The sequence below is a fragment of the Papaver somniferum genome, chromosome 8 (genome assembly GCF_003573695.1).
Source record: "Papaver somniferum cultivar HN1 chromosome 8, ASM357369v1, whole genome shotgun sequence".
NCBI classification, from domain to species: Eukaryota; Viridiplantae; Streptophyta; class Magnoliopsida; order Ranunculales; family Papaveraceae; genus Papaver; species Papaver somniferum.
In genome coordinates this window covers 58573471-58598565 of record NC_039365.1, presented here as the reverse complement: position 1 = coordinate 58598565, position 25095 = coordinate 58573471, and the positions used below count along the sequence as shown (strand labels likewise).

The 25095-nt window shown below is 37.7% G+C and overlaps 1 pseudogene; it reads left to right on the top strand.

Annotated features, from left to right (window-relative positions):
* The first annotated feature begins 1486 nt into the window (after window positions 1–1486).
* On the top strand, window positions 1487–23116 carry LOC113305583 (annotated as a pseudogene).
* The last annotated feature ends 1979 nt before the right edge of the window (window positions 23117–25095 follow it).

Here is a 25095-nt window from a genome sequence, read left to right as displayed (position 1 = left end):
GATGTGTCTTTTCTGAGCTTACAACTACTCTCTTATATAGTATTTTTGTAGTTACAAACAAGAAAGAAAACCCATGCTTATGACAGAAATACTGGTACAGACAGAGAGGCATGGAGCAGTGTGTTGCTGCCAAGCCAAATACGTACACACAAGGGATCCAGGACAAAACACGTACAGACAGAGAAGCCAAGACAAGCACGTTCAGACAAAGAAGCCAAGACAAGCACGTTCAGACAAAGAAGTCAGGACAAAACACGTACAGACAAAGAAAAGATTCTTCTACTTGTGTGGAAAACACGTACCAAAAATTTCAGCAAAAAGATAGGATCTAATGAACCCACACCCACACCCACACCCGAACCCGAGACACTTTTAAGTTTTAATTGATCCTTTTACTTTTCCGATTACTGCAATATTTTTAATCCCAAGGGATTAATACACTAAACAATAATGTTTCTTCTTTTTCTACTCCCTTCTCATATTTATCATCAACTATTGCTTATCACATCATTCCACAATTCTCTGTTCTTTCAAACTTTTGAGACAGGTCCCTATTCTCTTACCTGAGAAAACAACTCTCTTAAACCCAAAAATTCTAGATCAAACTATATTATCGATAAGATGGTAATTAAAAATCCTGATTCATATATCAATGGAGCTGTTGTTGCGCTTGGAATTAAGTCTACTCTGAATGACTCTGTTTTTGGTGCTGAAAATGATGGTAACGGGAAAGTCTCAAACCCATATAAACAAAGAACGAATTATTGTACTGGGAGGCGTTTGGAAACTCTTATCCTTGCAGATTTGACCTTAGAATATATACCCGATGGGGATAGATTTTGCAAGCAAGGGAGGTCAATCCCTTGATGGCGGATGAGCTAGTCCCCAAAAATAGAAATACGACTGGTCGATCACCGTTGGTGGCTGGGTCGGATCAGCAGCTCGATGGGTCAAGCCTGGGCGGCTGCTCCGAACTGGACAATTATGGTAGGGTGGGATGTACTTGACAGGGGTGTCATCGGGGAAGTGGATTAGTGTAGAGATTGAAAACGTGATGGAAAGCCGAACTATCAGCATCGAGAAGGTTCGAGCGAAGAGTGTTCCCCTTGGAAACAAAGGCGCTTAGGCGGTCTGGCCACGTCGACGTGACATCTAATGTCTGCAGCACTCACGGTCTAAACGGTGCGATTAGCTCACGCCCGAAACCACCCAACCCGAACAAAGGGAACAAAATGCTCATTTTCACTGGTTAACAGTTTGGGCCACAGAGGCAGTATTAACTAGTGTGGGTACATAGCCTAAAAAGTTTTTTTTTTTTTTTTGGTTAAATCCAACATAGCCTAAAAAGGCACAAACACATCAACAAATAAATGGGGTTTGCTATCTATCTCACTCTTTCTTCCAACATTCACCATTTTCTATAGATTTTTTTTCACTTCGAAATATCCTCTTGATATCAAAAGAGATTTCAAGTTGCAAAATAAAAATGCAGTTTGGAATCAACTCAATGCTGAAACAAGGTCATAAGCATTTCTCTGGACTCGATGGAACTCTTATTAAAAACATTGATGGTTGCAAGTAGCTCTCTACTTTTACCCGAACCTCTCTTGGTCCTAATGGTAATCTCATTTTCGATAATGATTCATCTTATTTGTAATGTCAAGCCTTTTATTTCAAGTGATACAGATTCGAGATTGATTTTAGTCTAAGTTTTCGTAACCCTAGAAGTTTTTCTGATTTTGATATGGGGTTTTACTAGATAGAGCACTGATTCATGTTTTTCTAGTTAACAGCATACAACCCGGAAAATATAGACTACTTTTTGAAGAATCAATTCTCTCTTTCATTATGTAAACCAACTTTTTCTAATGATTATGTTCAGGCATTAATTGTTGGAGAAAATGAGTATATTTGCTGGTTTTATAGTCTTGGTGGGAATGAAATTTAGGACCTTAAAGTCTCTAAGGGTACTTGCTCATTTTCTTATGAGTGAATGAAATATGACCTTTAGTCCCATATATGGTATAACTAAAGAGGTGTTCCACTATTTAACTAATCCATTATGGGAAGTTAGAAAAACAATGTGGGTGGAACGAGTGGGCGAAATATTTTTGCTTCCACTTAGTCTTAGGGCTCGGGCTCGTGCCTGCGCCATGGACATGGATCAACCAAGATTTATCACTTTGACAAAATGATTTTAAATTATTTCCTTAAATATTTTACAATCAAAATAAATACTGTCTTAAATGTGGGAGGCGTATGACCGGGGTGAGAATTATTTCTTTCCTATTTTTCATTGTGTCGACATAACGTGCATGGTTGTTTTATTACCATTTTGAAAAATATTGAATTAATTAGATTTTATTTTTGTCTTTAATTCTGATTTATTCTCTCTTTAATTCGCTCTAAATGCACATTGATTTTGCCTCTCTCTTTTCTACCTATAAAAGGGACTCGAACTTTTCATTTCAATTTGTGTCCAGAAGAGCTACTATCCTCTTCTTTTCGTCTCTCTCCCTCTGTGTGGTTTTTACTTTCATTCTATGCCATTGCCGTTGAGTTCGTAAGAGTTGGCAAGTATTGTAGTGATAACAATACTTGCAACGGGAAGTTTTATCCTGGATACGACTTGACCACAGGGTATAGGCATCACTCATTTTTGAGGCGTACCGGTCAACTATCGTGTTAAGGACAGCGTGTTGAACACGTGACTTTGTCCTCTGTTTGCTGATTCCATTGAGTTTTTATTTAAGCGTTTCATAAATTTATTTATAACATCTTCTTTGAGTATTTTATTGTTACAGTTGCAACAATCTTAACACGATAGTCTTTTCTATCTGTAACAATGGGTAAGAACGATGTTGATGGGTCAGAAAAATTTTCTAGGGAGCTCATCCATTTTGTCAAACCGATTACTTCCATTATAAAGGAGATAAGTATCAATAATTTTTGTTTATTTTATTGTTCCTTGTATTTAATTATTGCACCCAACAATCATGGATGTTATTTGTGGAGTGAAAAAGCAAAAAATGAATTTTTGGGTCAGCTTTAGAGTTTCGAGTTTATCTCTTGACATAAAAAGAATTTTGATAAACCCCTTTGGCATAATGTAGTAGACATCTCTATAGTTACCCACGTAAAATTTCAGAATTTTTGGAGTTGTTAAAGTATTTTTTCGATATTTTACAAAACAGAGAAATGTTCCTGAAAAATTCTGACGAACAGAAATTTGTTGTTGACAATATTAGTTTTTATGGGGTAACCATGAGTTTTATTTTGAAATGGTGGTTCAAACGAAGTTTGTAAATCTAGATGCTATCTTTAAAATTCATATTTTATTTTCTGATTCGGAATTGTGGTTTGTGAATAAAGGTTCCATCTACAAGGGACATGGCTAATAGGCGCATGTGGCTGAAAATAAATCTTCCAAAGATGGCAAATGTGAGAACATCAAATGCAACACTTTGCATAGCTCTCGTAATAAAGGTATGTTTCACAGACCTAAATCTAGCATTACTTTAATTAAGGGTGTTTCTTATGTTTGTAAAATTCCTGGTCAAATGGCATTAATGTGTAGACAACATAAAACCTTAATAAGCAGAAAGTTAATCCTAATTTAGTTGAAACAAACTAGAACGAGTTCAGTGACATGATAACCTATGTGAGAGACTGGAGTGGACTCTGGAGCCACTAAGCATGTTTGTTAAAACAAATACCTGTTCACCTCTTATCTGAGAATAAGGGATGTTGAGAAACTCTATATGAGTAACTCATTTGCGACAGAGGTTGCATAAAAGGGAAAGGTCGAGCAGAAGCTCATATCTATAACATTCTCACATTGAATGAATTTTCATGTTCCGGGCATATGCAAGATAGAATCTTGTATCTTGTTCTACTGAAGATGATATAATATTTAAGATATTAAATGAATCAGTAAAAAACTTGTCGTAACTAAGGGAAATGAATTTTTTAAGCAACGGTTAATTGACTTGGGGTCCATATAAGCTTAACGAAAATATGATGAAGTGAACATAATTGATTCGTGTGCTTTCTTCTGTGTGATTGAATGTTTTGCATGTTAGACTTGGAAATGTAAATTAAATCAATGCATAAACTAGCTAATGAAGGCTGCATACCCAAATTTAGTTTGGAAAAGGAACACAAATGTGAAATATGCGTAGAATCAAAATATGCTATAAAATCTTTTAGCACGAATGTTCATTGAAATTCTAAACCCTTAGAATTAATTCACTTAGACCTAGTTGACATGAAATCGGTGCAAACTAGAGGTGGTAAGAAATGGTTTGTTACTTTTATAGACGACCGTACTAGGTATTGTCATATATATTTGCTTAGACGTAAGGATGATGCATTAGAAGCCTTTAAGATGTATAAATTAGAAGTTGAAAACCAACTGAATACTACTATTAAAACCATTAGGTCTGACCGTGGTGGTGAATACAGAATTCCTATAGAAGATTTATGTGTAGAACATGGCATAATAAATGAGGTTACCCCTCCTTATTCACCTCAGTCTAATGGAGTAGCTGAACGTAAGAACCGTACCCTTAAGGTGATGATGAATGCCATGTTAATTAGTTCAGGATTACCTTCGAACTTGTGGGGGGAAGCTGTCCTCTCATCCTGCTATATCCTTAATAGAGTACCTTTTAAAGGATCATATAAAACTCCATATGAACTGTGGAAAGGTAGACAACCTTATTTTGCATACTTCAAAGTGTGGGGGTGTTTGTCTAAGGTTTCCATCCCTAAACCTAAAACAACCAAGATAGGACCCAAAACTGTTGACTGTGTCTTCATAGGGTATCCTGAGCATACTACTGCATATAGATTTAAGGTTGTGAGTTCTGAAATTTCTGAAATTGGTGTGAATACTATTATGGAATCTAAGGATGCTGTGTTTTTTGAAAATATTTTTCCATTAAAATTTGACTCTCGTAAGAGAGATGTTGATCCCCTAGATGTCCCTTCAACCAGTCATACTTTACCTTTTGAGGAAGATGAAATAGAAATTGATCCTAGGAGAAGTAAAGGGGCTAAAACTAAAACTTCCTTTGGACCTGACTTCGTAACACTAGCCGAGACTGATCCTCAAACTCGTAAAGAAGCCATAACATTTACTGAAACCCCATTCTGGTAAGAAGCCTCATTTAGTGAAATGGACTCAGTCCATCTGAACCAAACTTGGGAGCTTGCTAGTTTACCTCCAGGGAGTAAGACCATAGGATGTGAATGAGTGTTTAAGAGGAAACGTAAGGTAAATGGAACTATGAAAAAATATAAGGTTAGGTTGGTAGCTAAAGGCTATAAACTGAAAGAAGATGTAAATTTCCTTGATTCTTATTCACATGTGACGAGAATTACTTCCGTTGAGATGCTAATTGCTATTACTGTCATAAAAAACTTAGAGATACATCAGATGGATGTTAAGAAATTTTTTTTAGATACGTGAATTAGATAAAGAAATTTACATAGACCAACCTGAGGACTTTGTAGTGAAAGGTTATGAAGACAAAGTTTGTAAGTTGAACAAATTTTTGTATGTTTTTTTTTTAAAAACAGTGATATGAAAATTTGATCATATGATAATGAGTAGTGGATTTAAGTTAATGAATGCAATAAGTATATTTACAAGTAACTTGTTGAGGATGCATGTGTGATTGTATGTATGTTGCTGATATGCTTATACTTGATAAAAACATAGATGTGATTAATTCCACTAAAAACATGCGCTGAATGAGAACGTTGACTTGAAAGACTTAGGCACTGTCAATGTAATCTTAGGGATGAGGATTACAAGGTAATCTATTATTTATAGTGTTAGTCGTTCTCATTATGTTGAATTTGTGGTTAAGAGATTCAATCAGTATGATTGCAATCATGCTTGTACTCCGTACGATTCTTTTTATAGACTCACGATAAATAAGGGTAAGGAGTATCTTAACTTGAATACTCAAGAGTTATAGGATGTATGATGAATTTAATGAACTATAAGAGTCCAGACATTGCCTATATTGTGAGTAAGTTAGGTAGATATAACCTGTAATCCAGAGCAAGCGCATTGGGATACACTTAGTAGAGTAATATGGTACCTAAATTACTCTATTACCTTTTGTTTGGTCTATGAAAAGTATCTTGCCGTCCTTAAGGGATTTTGTGATGCAAACTGGATATCTGACTCAGAGGAGTCTAAGTCTACGAGTGTATATATTTTCACTCTAGTTTGAGGGTCTGTTTTTGGAAGATTTCCAAACAGACATGTTTTGCTCAAATTCACTATGGAATTTGAGAGTATTACGTTAGATAAAGCACGAGAGGGTGCCGAGTACCTAAGATGCTTTTTAGAAGACATTCCTCTCTGGCATAGGCCTGTGCCAGCTATATCTATACTTTGTGTTAGTCAAGCTGTAATAGCTAAAGCTAAGAATAAATAATCTCAATTGGCGTTATTTCCATTGATTGGATTATGTCCAAGGAGAATATCGCAGACCCTTTGACGAAAGGTTTGTCTAAAGAGATAGTTAATTATGCAACAAAGGGGATGGGGCTTAAGCTCATTAAATAAACTTGCCATGAAGGATACTCAACCTTGTTGACTGGTGATCCCAAGATCAAGGTTTTGAATGAGACAACTAATTTGTGGTGGGTCAAGGTAAACACTATCAGAGAATTTCATTCTCTGTCCATTCCCTATGGTGTAGACGTGATAGTGTGACTGCATGTGGAGGATGACTTTCAATTAAGTCTTAATGAGTTCTTTAGTTTCAATTTAAGATTGAAGTGGGGTGTAGCAGTAAACACTCTTGATGGAACTCACCTATCTGAATGTGGAAGTGGGTCGCTTCCTATGAGAATATAGCTGATTCTCTAGAGCATTCTGAGAAATGGGATTTGTCCAGGGCCAAAAAGGACACAACGACACGAACTTGACAGTACCTAGAGAGATATCACGCATGGTTATTATCGCAGATTACACCAAACGATGGCAGTTCAAGACATCGCGTTCACTGTCCATCAAGTAGTTCCGGCAATTTCTCACTAAGCAAAGGTTCAAGACCTCATGGACACCTCTTACCTAAGTGGTATTTCTCGCTTTCCATTTTTCTGATTTTATCGGTATTTCATTAATGTGGGGGATTGTTGGAGAAAATGAGTATATTTGTTGGTTTTATAGTTTTGGTGGGAATGAAACTTAGGACCTTAAAGTCTCTAAGGGTACTTGCTCATTTTCTTATGAGTGAATGAAATATGCCTTTAGTCCCATATAGGGTATAACTAAAGAGGTGTTCCACTATTTAACTAATCCATTATGGGTAGTTAGAAAAACAATGTGGGTGGAACGAGTGAGGCGAAATATTTTTGCTTTCACTTAGTCTTAGGGCTCGGGCTCGTGCCTACGCCATGGACATGGATCAACCAAGATTTATCACTTTGACAAAATGATTTTAAATTATTTCCTTAAATATTTTACAATCAAAATAAATACTGTCTTAAATGTGGGGGGCATATGACCGGGGTGAGAATTATTTCTTTCCTATTTTTCATTGTGTCGACATAATGTGCATGGTTGTTTTATTACCATTTTGAAAAAATCTTGAATTAACTAGATTTTATTTTTGTCTTTAATTCTGATTTATTCTCTCTTTAATTCGCTCTAAATGCACATTGATTTTGCCTCTCTCTTTTCTACCTATAAAAGGGACTCGAACTTTTCATTTCAATTTGTGTCCAGAAGAGCTACTATCCTCTTCTTTTCATCTCTCTCCCTCTGTGTGGTTTTTACTTTCATATTGTGCCATTGCCGTTGAGTTCGTAAGAGTGGGCAAGTATTGTAATGCTAACAATACTTGCAACGGGCAGTTTTATCCTGGATACGACTTGACCACAGGGTATAGGCATCACTCATTTTTGAGGCGTATCGGTCAACTATCGTGTTAAGGACAGCGTGTTGAACACGTGACTCTGTCCTCTGTTTGCTGATTCCATTGAGTGTTTATTTAAGCGTTTCAGAAATTTATTTCTAACATCTTCTTTGAGTATTTTATTGTTACAGTTGTAACATGAATAAGATGGTCATTGATCATTGGGACAAGAAATTTGTCACAAATGATGCTGCCACAATCGTCAACGAGCTTGAGGTTCAGCACCCTGCAGCCAAACTCCTAGTGTTAGCTGCTAAAGCGCAACATGAGGAAATTGGAGATGGAGCTAACCTCACTATATCATTTGCTGGAGAGTTTCTCCAAAAGGCAGAGGAGTTAATCAGAATTGGACTGCACCCGAGCGAAATCATCAGCGGATACATGAAAGGGACCAATAAGGTTTGTACTACTCCCTCCGTTCTTTTTTAATAGACTGGTTTCTATAAATAAATGTTTCAAAAAAATAGGCCGGTTTCCTAATTGGGAAAGTCAAATGTTACTTTAATTTTCTGGGATCACTTTTCTCTTAACTTCTTTTGATGACAAGTGTCATGTGGACCATTTTACTTTACTTCTTTTGCTGACAAGTGTCATGGGGACCATTTCACTTCACTTCTTTTATTGACAAGTGTCATGAAGACCACTTTCAATGATTAGTTCTCTTAATTTCCTTAAATTTCTCTAAAAGCAAAACCAGCCTATTAAAAAAGAACAGAGGGAGTAGTATTTATCAAGTAATCACTATCTGTTAGAACTCTCGGAAATTTGGTTAAGTGAGTAACTGTTTAGTATGGTGCATGTTTTTCCTGACTTTGTTTTATCTTTGTTTTGGTTCAAAGACAGTTGAAATCTTGGAGAGCTTGGTGGAGAAGGGTTCAGAGACAATGGATGTGCGGAACACAGAAGAAGTTGCTTCTCGAATGAAAGCTGTTGTTGCTAGCAAGCAATTTGATCAAGAAAATATATTGTGCCCTCTTATTGCTGATGTAATGATTTACAACCAAGCCAACTCGTCATCCTCTTGTTTCATTGTTATTCTTGACAGAGACACCTTTGGTTACCATTATTACTAGATTTAAGTCAGATTAACAGCAGTGAACTGTTTTGCACTTCAGGCGTGTATCCAGGTATGCCCCAAGAATCCCACAAACTTTAACGTGGATAATGTGCGTGTTGCAAAGCTTCAAGGAGGAGGTTTGCGCAATTCGATGGTTATCCGGGGTATGGTCCTAAAAGGTGATGCCTCTGGGAGCATAAAAAGGGTGGAAAAGGCAAAGGTGAGGCGAACAAAAGACCTATTTTCATGATCCCGAAATGTTTCCTTCCATTATTTGGTAATGTAGATGAACTATGAATAGACTTATGATGATGCAATCATGTGAGCTATCCTTGTTCCGTAGGTTTCATCTAACATGGTAAGACTTAAAATGTAGTCGGTGGCCTGTAGTTATAATTCAACTTCGATACGGTTAATTATGTGCCCGAGTAAAGGTTACGTCTACGCGCTTTAAATCTGTACCTGGTGATAACTGCACTTATAACTATACTCGATTCTCCATTTACACCCAAGTGAAGTGCTGGCACAGACACTTTATTTGGGCATGCTTCTTGTAATCCCATTTAACTGATTTGTAAGGACATTCAACTATCCAATCTGATTTCTAAATGCGGTATCTAAATCAAAATAGCTGTTCCCAGCATTTTATGTATTGGGATGGGGGTCATATATTGTCTGGCAGGCACCCACAGAATATAAAGACAGTGCAATCTTATGTCTTTTTTTTTGTATACTGTGGTTCATCACCCTTGTGAGCATGAAAGTGACCCCACCAGTTTAAATTGTTTGGTTGTACTTTTGACCTGTATTAATTGCCTGCACCCAAATATTGGTATCTTGTATTTCAGTTCGCTTCTTTCTAGTTATTGCATGTGCAATTGCTTTCTTGACTTCCATGTAGGATACAGGTGGCCTCATTTTTATTCATGTATTTCTCTTTCACTCCGTGGTTGCTGATTTTAGTTCATATCTTGCTACTAACTTGACTGAATCCATTTTCTTCATTATTCTCTGTAGATTGCTGTGTTTGTTGGAGGTGTTGACACTAGTGCTACTGAGACAAAGGGAACTGTCCTTATTCATAGTGCTGAGCAGGTTAGATATTGGAGCAAGGCTTTTAAGAGAATAACTTAATGTACTCTTTCTGATGCTTATGCTGGATGATCAATCTTGGAAATGTTTTGGAGTTGAGTAGTGTTGAGTAACACAAACAGAAACATTCCACAACAGTAGTATTTAAACAGATATTGAGTTATAGAAATCGTATAGCTGCAGTGTAGCAAGTTTATAGAAAGTGGTACCTTTACATCATGTGCATTCTTGAAATTAGAAGCGTTCTACAAGGCAGCTTTGTAAGGCTAAGTATGTTAGACTCAGTGTTGAAATCTTTGTGAGAGTTTCTGAAGTATGATGCTTGCATTTTCATCTTTCTCTCGGAAACAATCTGATAATACCATGGCGTCTTTCAGCTTGAGAATTATGGAAATACTGAGGAAGCAAAAATTGAGGAGCTTATCAAGTCTGTCGCTGATTCAGGTGCTGAAGTCATCGTCAGTGGAGCAGCAGTTGGAAAGATGGCGTTACATTTCTGCGAACGTTATAAGTATGACAACTATTTGGTTTCTTATGAATTGCACTTCATAGTTTATTTCAATGAAATCCAGCCTTCATCATGTGAATCACACAACAGTATTTGTTGGCTAATACCATGGGTTTTGTGGATTTTCCATAGTGCATTCATCCATAATAAACAATTTGTAGTGGAATATGCTTTCATTATTAATGGGGTTGAGTAGCCAATAAGCGAGCCATTTACTCTTGTTTTATTATAGCAGGCTGATAGTATATGTCTCGTTTCACGAAAACATTTTGGCGAAGGAGGTTCTTTAATCTTCTCTACATGAATATGAATAGCCAAGATGCCGTGGTTCTTCCTTTTGTACATTAAATTAATTTACTTTCTCTGTCACCAACATACTCAAGTGTGCATATGTATATAGGTTCCCTGTGTTTTCCAATCTACGGATCGTATGTATTGTATAGATGACATACATACACAAGTTCGTGCCTTATTTACCAAGCAATTTATTGCGATGAGATTCATTTTTTATGCACGTGAAGTGTTTTTGAAATAACCTTGCTAAACTTATTCTTTACTTCCAGGCTCGTGGTTTTGAAAATCAGTTCAAAGTTTGAACTTAGACGGTTTTGCCGTACTACTGGATCAATCGCTCTTGTAAGCCCACTATCACGACCAAATGAATTCCCATATGCTTTTGTAGAATTTCCTGTGAATTCATGTTCATGTAATTGTGGAAACAGTTGAATCTTAGACAACCTAGCCCTGATGAATTAGGATATGCTGATTCAATCTCAGTAGAGGAGATTGGCGGTGCTCGATCGGGTATGCTTCTTTCAGTTTGCCGTTGTTACAGATTCTTAAATATTCTTTTGTTTATCTCCTGGAGATTTTTATAGGTTGCATATGCTACATTTTCATTTAATAGGTCACTGTTGTGAAGAACGAGGAGGGTGGAAACTCTGTAGCCACAGTGGTCTTACGAGGAAGTACTGACAGTATATTAGATGACCTTGAGAGAGCTGTTGATGATGGAGTGAATACCTACAAGGTACTTTATTGCTGAAGATGGACTCAACTGAAAAAGTGATCTCCTTACATCTTTATAAGAGTTTTTGCATCCAGATTATAACGCTGTTTTATTTATTAGGCAATGTGCAGGGACAGCCGCATAGTCCCCGGAGCTGCAGCAACAGAAATTGAATTAGCAAGACAATTGAAGGAATTTTCCTCTAAATAAGTTGGGTATGTAGGTTTTTATTTATTTTATTTTTTTCCGTTGCTTTTATGCGCAATTCCAAGACATTTTTAGCTGCTCTACCTTTTTTCTTTTTGATCATAAAAGAAAGATAATCATAAACACAATTTTATTAAAAGCAAGCTTAATGTCCAGAACCGTAGTGAGGAGCATTGGCGACAACCAAACCAAGACTGGTACATGAGACTCAAATTCGCTGCTTTAGCTAGGACATCAGCAGCTTTATTTCACACCCTACATACAAAAACACAGTAAAATGCAGACAAACCTCTAAGAGCTAACCTACAGTCATTGAGAAGATAGAAATTCTTCCATCTAACAACCCTAAAATTAGGCGTCACATGATCTATTACATTTTCATAATCACATTCTATGATTACATTGGGCATGACATGCTGATTCCGCAATACCTTTAGTTAGCAAGTTGCCTCTAGAAGGGTTTGAGCTTCAGCTTGCTCTGACATACTGACATACTGCTCTTCCTGCCAAGAAGATCCTTGTGTTACCAAACCAATACCAGCTTTTTAGAAGAGATATCAAATGCAGCATCAAAATTTAGTTCAAAGGTGGGGTAGTCGAATGCAAATGGGGCAATGATTATTGGTGGTGGTTATAGGAGGACTATAACTAGGTACAAGGCTAATATTGTATTTTATGCAAAATTGCTTGATGCACTGAATGCTCTCTCGCCTTCACCGCTCATCGACCTGCTGGATAAAATGCGAAATACAACCAATGCCTTACAAAAATGGAGCAAGGCCACATTTGGACACCTTCCATCAATGATCGCTACAATGGAACACATCATCAAACAGGCCCAACATATGTGTGCAACCTCAACAGGCCCAACACTGCAAGATTGGCTACAAAAAGAAAAAGACTACATGCATACACATTTGATGCTGGTAAACTGCAACGAACTATACTGGAAACAACGATCGAGAATACAATGGCTGCAAGAAGAATATGCGAATACCACATTCTTCCATACAAAAACAACAATTCACAGGAGAATTAACCATATTTCGCATATTCAAGATGACCAGGGAAGGTGGCATACACATCCACAAGCCATCCTGAGAGTGATACAACAATTCTTCACAAATCAATATGTAGCTCCAGCTACACATCAATCAAAATCTGTTCGATTCTTGATTCAGCCAGTCACGGAAGAGGAAATTGACAAAGCCGTATTCTCGATTGGAACCAACAAAGCTCCCGGGCCGGACGGGTTCACTAGTGAGTTCTACACCTCATTTTTTCCTTCAATCAAACAACAAGTGATAGGCATGGTACAACATTTCTTTGAACAATCCCAGATTGAACAACCTTTTAACCACACAAACATCACTTTAATCCCCAAAATCCAAAACCCCACCAAACCAAATCCTTTTCGACCAATTGGGATATGTAATGTGACCTACAAAGTTATAACCAAAATCCTTGTTAACCGTTTAAGACCTCTACTACAATTCATAGTCAGCTCATTCCAGAGTGCCTTTGTACCTAACAGAGCAATCCATGACAATATTGCCATTGCAACAGAACTATTCCACACAATCAGAACCACCACACCATCAAAAAACCCAAAAATTGCTATGAAGCTTGATATACAGAAAGCGTATGATAGTCTTGATTGGGGCTTCATCCGTCTCACTCTGGAAAAAATAGGATTCCCCCCAACCTTCATACAATACATCATGGATGCATTACATCGGTTTCATACTCTATCAATCTCAATGGCTCTGCACAAGGTCTCATCCAGCCAAAGAGAGGACTACGCCAAGGGGATCCACTTTCACCATACGTTTTCATTCTCTGCGCTGAAGTACTCTCCACTAATTTGGGTGTGTTAGAACAAACTGGAGCATTGACAGGTCTAAAAATTGCAAGGAATTCACCACCAATACTGCACCTGATGTACGCAGATGACCTATTAATCACATGTTCGGCTGATGTGAAGTCATGTGAAACCTTACAACGACTCCTCCAACGGTACTCCACTTCGGATGGACAAGCAATTAGGAGGGAAAAATCTTCTATCATCCACCACCCTAAATTACATCCGGCTTTGGTACAACAACTCAAGCTCTGGTTCAACATCAATACAACAACAACCCCACCGACGTACCTAGGCATCCAGTTCAAGAATGGTAGGAACTACTCAAATCTGTTTACTGAACTTTTAAACAGGTTGGAAAGAAAAGCAAAAGGCTGGATAACCAAGTGTGTCAATCAAGCGGGAAGTCTAGTTCTGATAAAAATAGCATTGACCCCAACTGTGAACCATGTCATGCAAGCACAACAACTACCAACTGCGGCGCACAACAAGATAAACACAATCACCATGAACTTTCTATGGGGCCACGATAGTCAAACAAGAAAGATGCACCCAATTGGTTGGGAAACAATGACAAAATCATTATCAAATGGAGGCCATGGTATCAGGAAAAGCAAAAAACATAACCAAGCATTGATGATGAAACGAGTATGGCAGTTACAACAGTCAAAAGAATCAGTGTGGACCTCAATCTGCACTCCAAAATACTCCAAAACCAATTCAAAAACACTACCATTCCCAAAGCCTCAATCATCAGCCAGTCCCATTTGGAAAAGCTTAGCTAACACTTCTACTTTTTTTGCAGGGTTTAGTTTTCTCACAGGTGGAAGATGGCAAAAACACAATGATAAGCCAAAACTGGATTCCAAATTCACAACATTTATCACTTCAAAACCTACCCATCAACATCCCACTCAATACACCAATTAGCTACTTCATTGAACCTTCATCAAATACATGGAACCATAACCTCCTTTTCTCAACCTTCCCTCCACCCATAGCCCAAAATATCATCAGTATTCACCAACCCAAAAAACCAAAAGCCGATCACCTAGTATGGCCACACTCAAAAACAAGCAATTACACATCCAAAACTGGTTATAGCAAACTCACCTACCAAACAACCAATCCCCCAACAAACCAAGCATCAACTCAACACCCTGTGGACTCCAACTCAATTTGGAAACTAAAATGTCCACCAAAAATCAGACTTTTCTTGTGGAAGGTCACACACCATGGATTACCAACATTCCAACGGCTTCACCGACTCAACATCACAACATCAAATACATGTCCAAATTGCAACAATGAGGAAGAATCAACACAACATCTATTGTTCGAATGTAATAACTCAAAAGAAGTTTGGCAACTAATAATAAATCATCTAACAAGTATTCCGGAGACAAACAATACTCATCAACGACAACACCAACAAGCAGGATCACAACATCAATATCAACAAAAGCCAGCAAGCTCCAACAACCACATATGTCCAACCAACATTCATGACGTACTCCACAAAACATACTCAGAACAAAAAAACAGTGTTACTGAGTTTCACGGTATGGCACATATGGCTGGCGAGGAACGAAATAATGTACAAAAGGAAACGACAACATCCAAGGAAAACATTCAATATCATAATAGCCTGTTCGGTTCAAGTTTTTCAAATCTCAGGAATTGGATTCCAAGAAATGGATTCCATGGTAAAACAAAATCTGTTTGGTTGGGATAATTGGATTCCATTGTAATTCAAATCTATTATTTACTTAAATATCCTTGAAACTTCTAATAAAGCTAAAACTCAAAAATTTAAGAATTCAAAATTTCAAAACAAATTTGAACCATGGATGACTATTGTTCCACTTGTGTATGAAGCGCCTTTTTCCACATGGTTCTTAAGAACTTCTCAAGTGAAACTATATCTTTTTCATAGACTACAGATTTACTGATTACTTACATAAAACTGAGCGAACAAATTTATAGAGTAGAATCACAACCTTATTTCGAAAGGCAAAAACAAAATATAAGATTCTATTGTTGTATTTCGAATGTAAAGTTCGAACATATAGAATTTGCCAAAAAAATACAACGCCATCACAGAAAAGTAGCAGGTGACAATAATGCAAAATTACTGATCTTTCACAGCAGACTATACAGCTGCTGCAGATGGAGAGTTGCTGTAATTCATAAACTTGTATCAAAGTAATTAAGAAGTTAAGCCAACTAAGAGTGCTTTTTCTTGCTTCCTAACCTAGATTTGTAATCAAGAGTTCTTGCCAGCTTATCTCATATGCCAAAACTAGCTTCAGGTTTCATAAAGTCTTAAACAACTCTTCAAAACTACACAAACAAGAACTTAAATTGAAATTGGATAAAGTACAGTTGTTGCTAACCAAATACCCGTAAGAAAACAAAAGAGGAATTCAATGGACCTTCTAACGCTTCCTTTTCCACCAATGCGGTTCACACCAGCCATCTTCTGAAGCTTCTTTTTTTCACTACTACTTGAGTATTCTATTCTTCACATAGTGAGCCCTCTTCCCTTCTTCCATCCCGAAAAACATTTTGGTCTTCGTAGATGAATCAAGTATAATCGAAGCAACATCTATCACATCATCATCAGTAAGACCATCAATCTTCTGTAGCTCCTCAAACAACTGTTTGTTGGTGTCTGATTCTTGGGACAATGTACTACGAATTGCTTCAAAATGTGAAAGAGTGCCTGATACAAACTTGCTGAAAGAATTAGCCATCAGATTAAGACCATTCGAATCACCACTTGATTCACCAGATCCAACATCCAAAGAAGATGATCTAACCCTCTTCCTCCTCCTACCTTTATCATTACTATTATTGGCTTCGTCCACTGATCCAGATTGGTTACTTTGTTCTCGTTCTGTTTCTTGTTCAGTTTCCTGTTTTGTTTCGTTCTCCCTTTCTTGCGCCTCTTTTTTATCTATCTCTTCCAACTCTTCAGCTAAAGAAGCAGCTCCTTTACCATTTGCTCTATCTTCAGCAAATATTTCAACCAATGCGTCCAAATGAGGAAAAACTTTCCCATACACTCCCTTTATACTTGGATGAGACTGCAAAATCCACAAATTGGGACTTCAAAAAATAAGAACAACAAACTGGAAAAAATTAAACTAGAAACTCACAGTTCATAAATGAAACGAAACAAATGCAAAATGAAATTGCGGACTTTCCAGAGGCAGTGTTATTAACGCGAATGCAGAAGCTACACCCATGATATTAGTTAGTGAAGACACAGGTGAACGGTGAGTATCAGTGCAGTAACAGTGCAGTTAAAATAAACAGTGCACTGAGTATCAGTTGAGTAACAATTGAGTAACAGTGCAGTAACACAAAGATGTAGAATAGTAGACTTACTACTGCGCATTCAAGCCTTGACTTCCTCAAAGTCCATACACAGAGACCTTATCCCACCACAAGGTCTAGTTATCACCATCAATTGATTCCTATAATGGTCATCGTTACCAAATTCACTAAATATACTTACACTGTTCACACTACATGGTTCATAAGGTAGCTCAATCTCAAACTTCGAATAGTGATTAGAGGAGAAATTAGAGACACAGCTAATTAAATAGAAAGGAATATATTAAATAATGGTTTGAAATTACCTTAGCCCATTCATCAAATAAATTCTTCTCACTCACAAGCTTATTGTTGACATAATCCCATTCAAAACCACTTCCAAAACTTAGCATTTCGTTGATTGCCATTGAATGCTTCTTCAAAGTCTTTATTCTCGAATCAATGTTGGTAGTACTTAACCCGGAATTGGGTAGTTTCTCAGCTAATTTTTGCTCAATCACTTTCAAATAGCCAGATTTAAATCCTGTATCACTCTTCCACTTGCCATCAAGTGCAAGTTCCGTCAAAACATCAACCAATATGTCATCTTCAGCTTGTACCCAACTCCGATGAGGTGCCATTACTTGCCTGTTTACAACCAAATTATGTCAAGATAATTTCATAAGTAGTTTAACTTCAAATGGAACAAGGAAATGAACCATAGTAACTCACAGATTAACAGTGAGATTTCATCATCTGTGATTGTTGTAAAGGCGGAAAACATAGTAGTCATTGCTGCTATCAAACTCACACAGATATTATAAGATAGAGACAAAAATCAACCATTTGCAAAAATAAATCTGAAATGAACCATCCCCCTTACTATACCATTAGAAGATAAGTAATAAACCTTGTTCTTGTAACAGTTCAGTACAAATGAAAGTGATAAAAAATGTAAGCTAATACAGGAAAATGATGAAATCATTTTAACTAAATATGCGCCTACATCTACGTGCAGTCCATCTTTCCCACATTTGATCAGCTAACTCCTTTCTCTGAACATCCCAATAATTAGAGGAATCGACATGTTCGATCATTCGACTTTCTTGAGGAGAAACCAAATTAATTGGTCCATCTTCATATTCATCTTCCGGTAAAAATTCATCCATAGGCATTTCTATCCTAATAAGGTTATGTATCAAACAACAGGCCATGATAAAACGGCAATGTATGTTCACAGGATACCATGAGGGACCCCTAAGTATTGCCCATCTCATTTTCAACAATCCAAAAACTCTTTCAATCACATTCCTGGCCCTACAATGTTTCATATTGAACAATTCTTCAGCTGTCCTGGGTTCTAAACGATCTCGCCCCCATTCCTTCAAATGATAACGTTGACCTCTAAAGGGAGCAAGAAATCCTCCACTATTTGGATAACCGGCATCAACAAGGTAATAGTAACCTAAACAAGTAAGCATGTAAACAACCATCACTATCTTAATAAAAAACATGAAAAACACTCGCTAATCCGCAGATTCAAGTTATAATACTCTAACAAACTTACCATGTGGAACTTTTAAGCCATTTTTTTTGTAAAAGGCTTCCCTAAGAACACGAGAATCAGCAGCTGATCCTTCCCATCCAGGATATACATATATAACCTCCAAGTCTTGAGAACATACACCTAAGACATTGGTAGCAATTGCGCTTTTCCTTGTACGATACCTAGGCTTGTCTGCTGTTGCAACGTGGACACTAATATGTGTTCCACCTAATGCCCCTAGGCAGTTCTAAAGGTAAACAAGGTAATGTTAATAGTTCATTACTGATACGAAAAACCAAGTGTTAATATTCATGACATATAAGGTTAAGAAGGTTATAATATTTCATTTGAGACAATCTCATACCTTAAAGCAGTTCCATCTCTGGTCAACAGAACTTGTAGAGACTGCTACCGGTTCTTTTAAAAACTCTCCTTGAAGCCTAATAACTCCTTTCAACACCGTGTTCACATGTCTACTAATCATATCTCCTGATCGCTTGAATTGAAAACCCACAACTCTATTCTTATGGTGATGCGCAATTACATTTTAAAATATCGCCACCATTTCTTCGACATCATAATTCCTATTATCTTATAGTCCACTAACAGTGCGCAACTTATGACAAAGAATTCTAAAAGTGCGTCTATCGAGACGAAGTTGGGATTTACATTTGGTGTCACTTTTGTATACCAAATCTTCCATCACCCACAATCGTACCATAGTTAATTCAAAACGATCATTAGATCTTAACACACTGCTTTGATGACGCAAGACATATGAATAGAAATAAATGTAAAATAAAGTTACAACATCCATCGTTGTTCGGATATTGTCTGTCATCATTTCAAGTTTCCTTTTTTTTGTCAAGACTAGAGGTGCCATACTGGAAGTGGGTCTGAATTTGAAAAGGATAAGAACAAAATGGTCAACCATACATGACTATACAGACACGGATGATAAAACAGTAAACAATCATACAACCACAGGGTGACTCAATATAGGTCTCAAGTCAAATATCAAAAGTTTTTCAGGAAAAAAAAAAGCATAATCTAAGTTAGTTTTTCATTGTCAAAAAAACACAACACAATCAAGGGATAGTTAAAAGATGATTTCATGGATTATATCATAAACCCAACATACACATGCATAAGCTAATTTTATCATAAAACTAAAAAATTACCGAAATCAATTTAAATGAAATTGGTGAATGAATTATACCTTGAAAGTTCTTATTAGTTGAATCAAAGGGAAACGCTGATAATATTGTAGTTGATTGAGTCGGTAAAAGAAGAAATAGGTACTGTTGAAAATGAAAGTTAGAGTTCTTGTGGAAGAAATTATTGTTCCTGAGTTGATGACCGATTATCACAAAGCCGCAAATCCAATTGAGATGATAATTGGTCTTTTAATCAATCATTCCCGCAACAAACTGAAAAGAAATCAAAACCCTAACAAAACGAGCAGTTAAAAAATGAAATTACATACAGATAGAGAAGAAAGAAAATACGAGAAGTTAAAACCCTAACCTAATCATCGTATTTCTCCATCTCTCATTCTTCAGTGGTTTCTTTCTTCTTCTCTCTCGATCTCTTCTTCTCTCTCGATCTCAAACGAAATGGTTAGAAATGAAAAATGAAAACCAGATTTAGATTTTGTTTTCAGAGGGACAGATTCGTAATTTTCGCTCAATTCCCTTTGTTTTTTACGGAATCAAATTCCTTTCCACCACCCACCAATGCAATAGAATAGAGCCCATAGGAGGGAATTGGATTCCTTAGAAATCCAATTCTAAATTTTTTTGGGCTGTTCGGTTCAGGGGAATTGGGCCTATTCCCTTGGAATCCAATTACTGGGCTCCCAATTACCCGAAACGAACACGCTATAACGGTAATGTATGACGAGGATCAACGAGCACATGAATATATGGCTCCAATCATGGCTAATGGACCAACAATTGCAAGAATACAAAGGAAGAGAACGACTACTTCAACAATCTACATAGGATGGACTCCACTGGAAATAAATTGGATCAAGGTAAATACAGATGGCGCATCCAAAGGAAACCCGGGACCGGCAGGAGCAGGGATCATATGCAGAGATAGTGAATGAAATCTACTGAAGGCAATGGAAGCACCACTTGGGATAACAACTTCAATTCAGGCGGAAACATGGGGATTACTACTTGCGGCAAGGATAGCTACTCAACACCAGTGGCAGAAAATCTGGTTCGAAATTGACTCACAAGCACTTCTCAGTCTAATCCAAAAAAAGGAACCAATACCATGGTACCTAAACAACATGTTGGCAGAAATCAACTCGCTGCTAAATGAAATACCAAGCTACAAAATCACACACACCTGGAAAGAGGCGAACCAAGCAGCCGATGGATTAGCAAATAAGGCGGTCACAAACCAAACAAATAACACAACTGCGACAACAACTAATAGCTGGGAATTCACATGCCCATCCTTCATCCAAGAAATTGTATCTAATGACAGGATTGGAACAAAATATCCTAGAAATGTAACCTCAAGTTTCTTATCTTAATGAAGTGGTGAACTTTTCAAAAAAAAAAAAAAAACTATCCTAGCATTGGGACTTGGCTGCTCTACTGAAAATGGACTTTTACTGATATAGAAATACGTCTTTGGCTCTCCTTCCTAGTGAACTACCCATCTGTTTGCTTCTCATGTTAAAAACTAAAATTATATCCTAGGGTTGTTTTGTCCTTTTGGCAGTTGTTATTGTTGGAAATTCAGCTCCTTAATCCTCATTAACTAGACTTAAAGATGATAATAATAATGAATAACTTTACCTTCTGATGAGAACAGTATTTACCCAAATATTAACATGTTCCACAACTCTTATATTCCATCTCTTACACAGTATAAACAACACACGTATTAACAATTGATTACCTTAGGCAGAATTCTGTAGAGTTTATAACTGAGACTTATCATAACACAAATTCTACAGCTTCAACAAACACCACATACATTATAATCCATTCATATTGTAAGAATACTTTACTGATTTTACTGAAGGAAGAGAAAGATAATCAGATTTCCAACAGGTGGAGTGATTTGGATTTCTACATCTATTTCATCGTGCTTGAGTGATGACAAAAAACAGAAGTTCAGTTTCCACCACGAGTTGGAAACCACTTAAAAGGTTATTAAGCTACTCTTGACTTGATGTGGCCTTAACCAAAACCTTAACTTAAACGCATGATTGAGAACTTCGATCATACCTTAATCCAGATTATCCTACAGATTGGATAGCGCAAGTACGAGTACTGTCAAGTGCAGCATGTTTATGATGCGGGGACATGGGACAGTGATATTTTGGATATTTGCGTGTGTACGCTGCCTGATGATTTCTCTTGTTCTTCAATCAACAAATAATGAAAGTTACAAAAACCCGAGCTATTTACATTGTGGTACTTATTTTAACAAATTCTAGATGATTTACTACCTAGGTCAGTCAAAGTCTACTACTGTGGACCGAGAGTTGTAAGCAAGTGTGAAGGTTTAAGGGCACAAACCCAGAGGATGTAATAATTTGTCCAGCATTGTGTAGTAAGCTAGGCAAGTCTTTGAAAGTCACTTCATGGGATAAGTAAGCGTATCCAGCGGTACCCGTGTCCACACCTATGGACGCAGGACACGCACACCAGCTGTCTTCCAAACAATCCGAGAAACCCAATCTACAGACATCGTTGGTGCAAATTTAATTCTTAATTAAAGATGGATGGAGCATTAAGACTTACGTGGTGGCAGATGCTATAAATTATTAAACTAATCTATGTTGATGCACTGCAGTGGTCATCTTCTTGTTCTTTACTGGGTGCAAGATGATTGGTACTTTAATAGTACCCACCTTGTATGTCGATGGTTGGAACAATTAATTTCCTAAAACCTTTTCTCGATTTTGACTGGCACTGGCCTGGCATCACTGTAACCTTTTCTTGATGGTTAGTGGAGCTATACTCTAGATCTTGCTGACTGGCACTGGCCTGTCATCACTGTGACGACTTCCCTTTGTGCAGATTGGATCAGTATGCTATTAACAAATTTGCCGAGAGCTTCGAAATGGTTCCCCGGATCCTTGCTGAAAATGCTGGGCTTAATATCGTCTCTATATGCTGAACATGCGGCTGGAAACTCCAAAGTGGGTATAAACTTGGAAGAAGGTGTATGCAAGGATATTTCCAGCTTGGGTATTTGGGACCTTCATGTAACCAAGTAAGCTGCCTTTTGATAATCGTTCCTTTTCAGTTAACAAGTTAACACAGTGTTTTGATATCATTTTACTAATGTAGTGTTTCATCTGTGTCAGATTCTTTGCCCTCAAATGCGCTTCAGAAGCCGTGTGCACTGTACTTAGAGTGGATCAGGTATGATTCTCTTTCTCTGCACCAACTCGTTTACACGCTTTGTTTTATCTTGTAGATGCTGTCGTTGGATATATAACTAAATATGCGGTCCTTTTCTACACGGCTGCAGATTATAATGGCAAAACAAGCAGGTGGACCAAGGAGAGATCTGTTGGAGAAATTACTAATAATGTAACTGAGAAGAAGATACTTAGCTCAAAATAATGTTGCTGATGTTGCTGCACAGAAAATGCAAAGGCACGTAAACTACGCTGTCCTAAAGGCAATATCGCCTGCCACTCCTCTGAGATGCTACAGCAGTTGGCGAGTCACCTCCAGGATACAACTACAGTTAGTACCCCTCAATGTAGCATACAATGAGGGTACCCTTAGAGCTTGGCAGAACTTAAAAACAGTAGAAGAGATGTTTACAGAAAAACAGAGGAAGAGTAGAAGAGATGTTTCTCTGTGGTATGTCTTTTCTGAGCTTACAACTACTCTCTTATATAGTGTTTGTGTAGTTACAAACAAGAAAGAAAACCCATGCGTATGACAGTCAAAGAAAACCCATGCGTATGACAGAAATACTGGTAGTGTTGGGTTAAAGATAGTGCATGGAGCAGTGTGTTGCTGCCAAGCCAAATACGTACAGAGCCAGGACAAAACACGTACAGACAAAGAAGAGATTCTTCTACTTGTGTGGAAAACACGTACCAAAAAAGCCAAGACAAGCACGTTCAGACAAAGAAGTCAGGACAAAACACATGCAGACAAAGAAGAGATTCTTCTACTTGTGTGGAAAACACGTACCAAAAATTTCAGCAAAAAGATAGGATCTAATGAACCCACACCCGGACCTGGACCCGGACCCGGACCCGAGCCCGACCCGACCCGACCGGACGGACGGCGGCGGCGTGCGTGCTTCTGTGCGAAGCACCGCGCGTACGGGAAAGGCAACCTTGCTCTAGTCTAGGCCTTCCCTCAAAGCACAAAAGTCTAATGACCCAAGGGCCATGCCCTTATAGCCAATTCTATGGTATTTAAGTCTAAAACTCTTTAGATTTTAGTCAATGTGGGACTATTGTTTTATCTATTCAAATGAAAAAACAATTAATGGGCAATAGGTCTAGGGATCAAAACATAGTCCATGTAAAAAATTGGTATTTTTTAAAGCGTTTTTTCTAACAATCCCCCACATGAAAGATAAAACATATCGACGAAATACGAGAAAACATAATACATCAATATTAGGCTAAGGTGTCCCAGATATTGAACCTTAACTTAGTGAGAGGTTACCGGAACTGCTTGTTGTTACGGTGAACACAATGTCTTGAACCGTCAACAGTGAGTGCAATTCAGAAATAACAACCACACTTTGATGTCTCAAAGAAAAAGAAAGCTGCCAAGCTCTTGCCGTTGTGCCCGTTTTGGCCGTGGGCTAAATCCCGGACTTAATGAATGTCTCTAGAGAAAAAGCTCAAATTCTCATAGGAAGCGGCCCCACTTCCAACATCCACATAGGTGAGTCCATTAAGAGTGTCCTGCCACACTCCGCTTTAAGCAAAGCCATGGAACTCATTAAGATCTTGACAGATCATCCTAAAACATGCAGGCAACACTATCATACGGTTACACCATAGGGAGGGACAAAGATAGTGTTTTCTCTCGACATCACCAAAAATTAGTTATCTCATTGAAGCTTGATCTTGGAGATCCATTCACAAGGTTGAGTGTCCTTCATGGCGATTTATTCTATGAGCTTGAGTCCCATCCCCTTCGATGTGGATCTAACTACCTCTCTAGATAACCCTTTCGTCAAAGGATCTGCAATATTCTCTTTAGACCTTACAAAGTCTATAGAGATGATGCCAGTAGAGAGTAGTTGTTTCACTGTCTTGTGTCTTCTTCGAAGATGTATCGACTTTCCGTTGTATACACTATTCTTTGCGCATCCAATAGCAGCTTGACTGTCACAGTGGATTGCGATCGAAGACACAGGCTTGGGCCAGAGTGGAATTCCACCCAGGAAACCTCGTATCCATTCAGCTTCCTCTCCAGCTTTCTCCAAGGCTATAAACTCAGACTCCATGGTGGATCGGGCTATACATGTCTGTTTGGTAGACTTCCATGACCCAGACGCACCACCAAGTGTGAAGATGTACCCACTAGTGGATT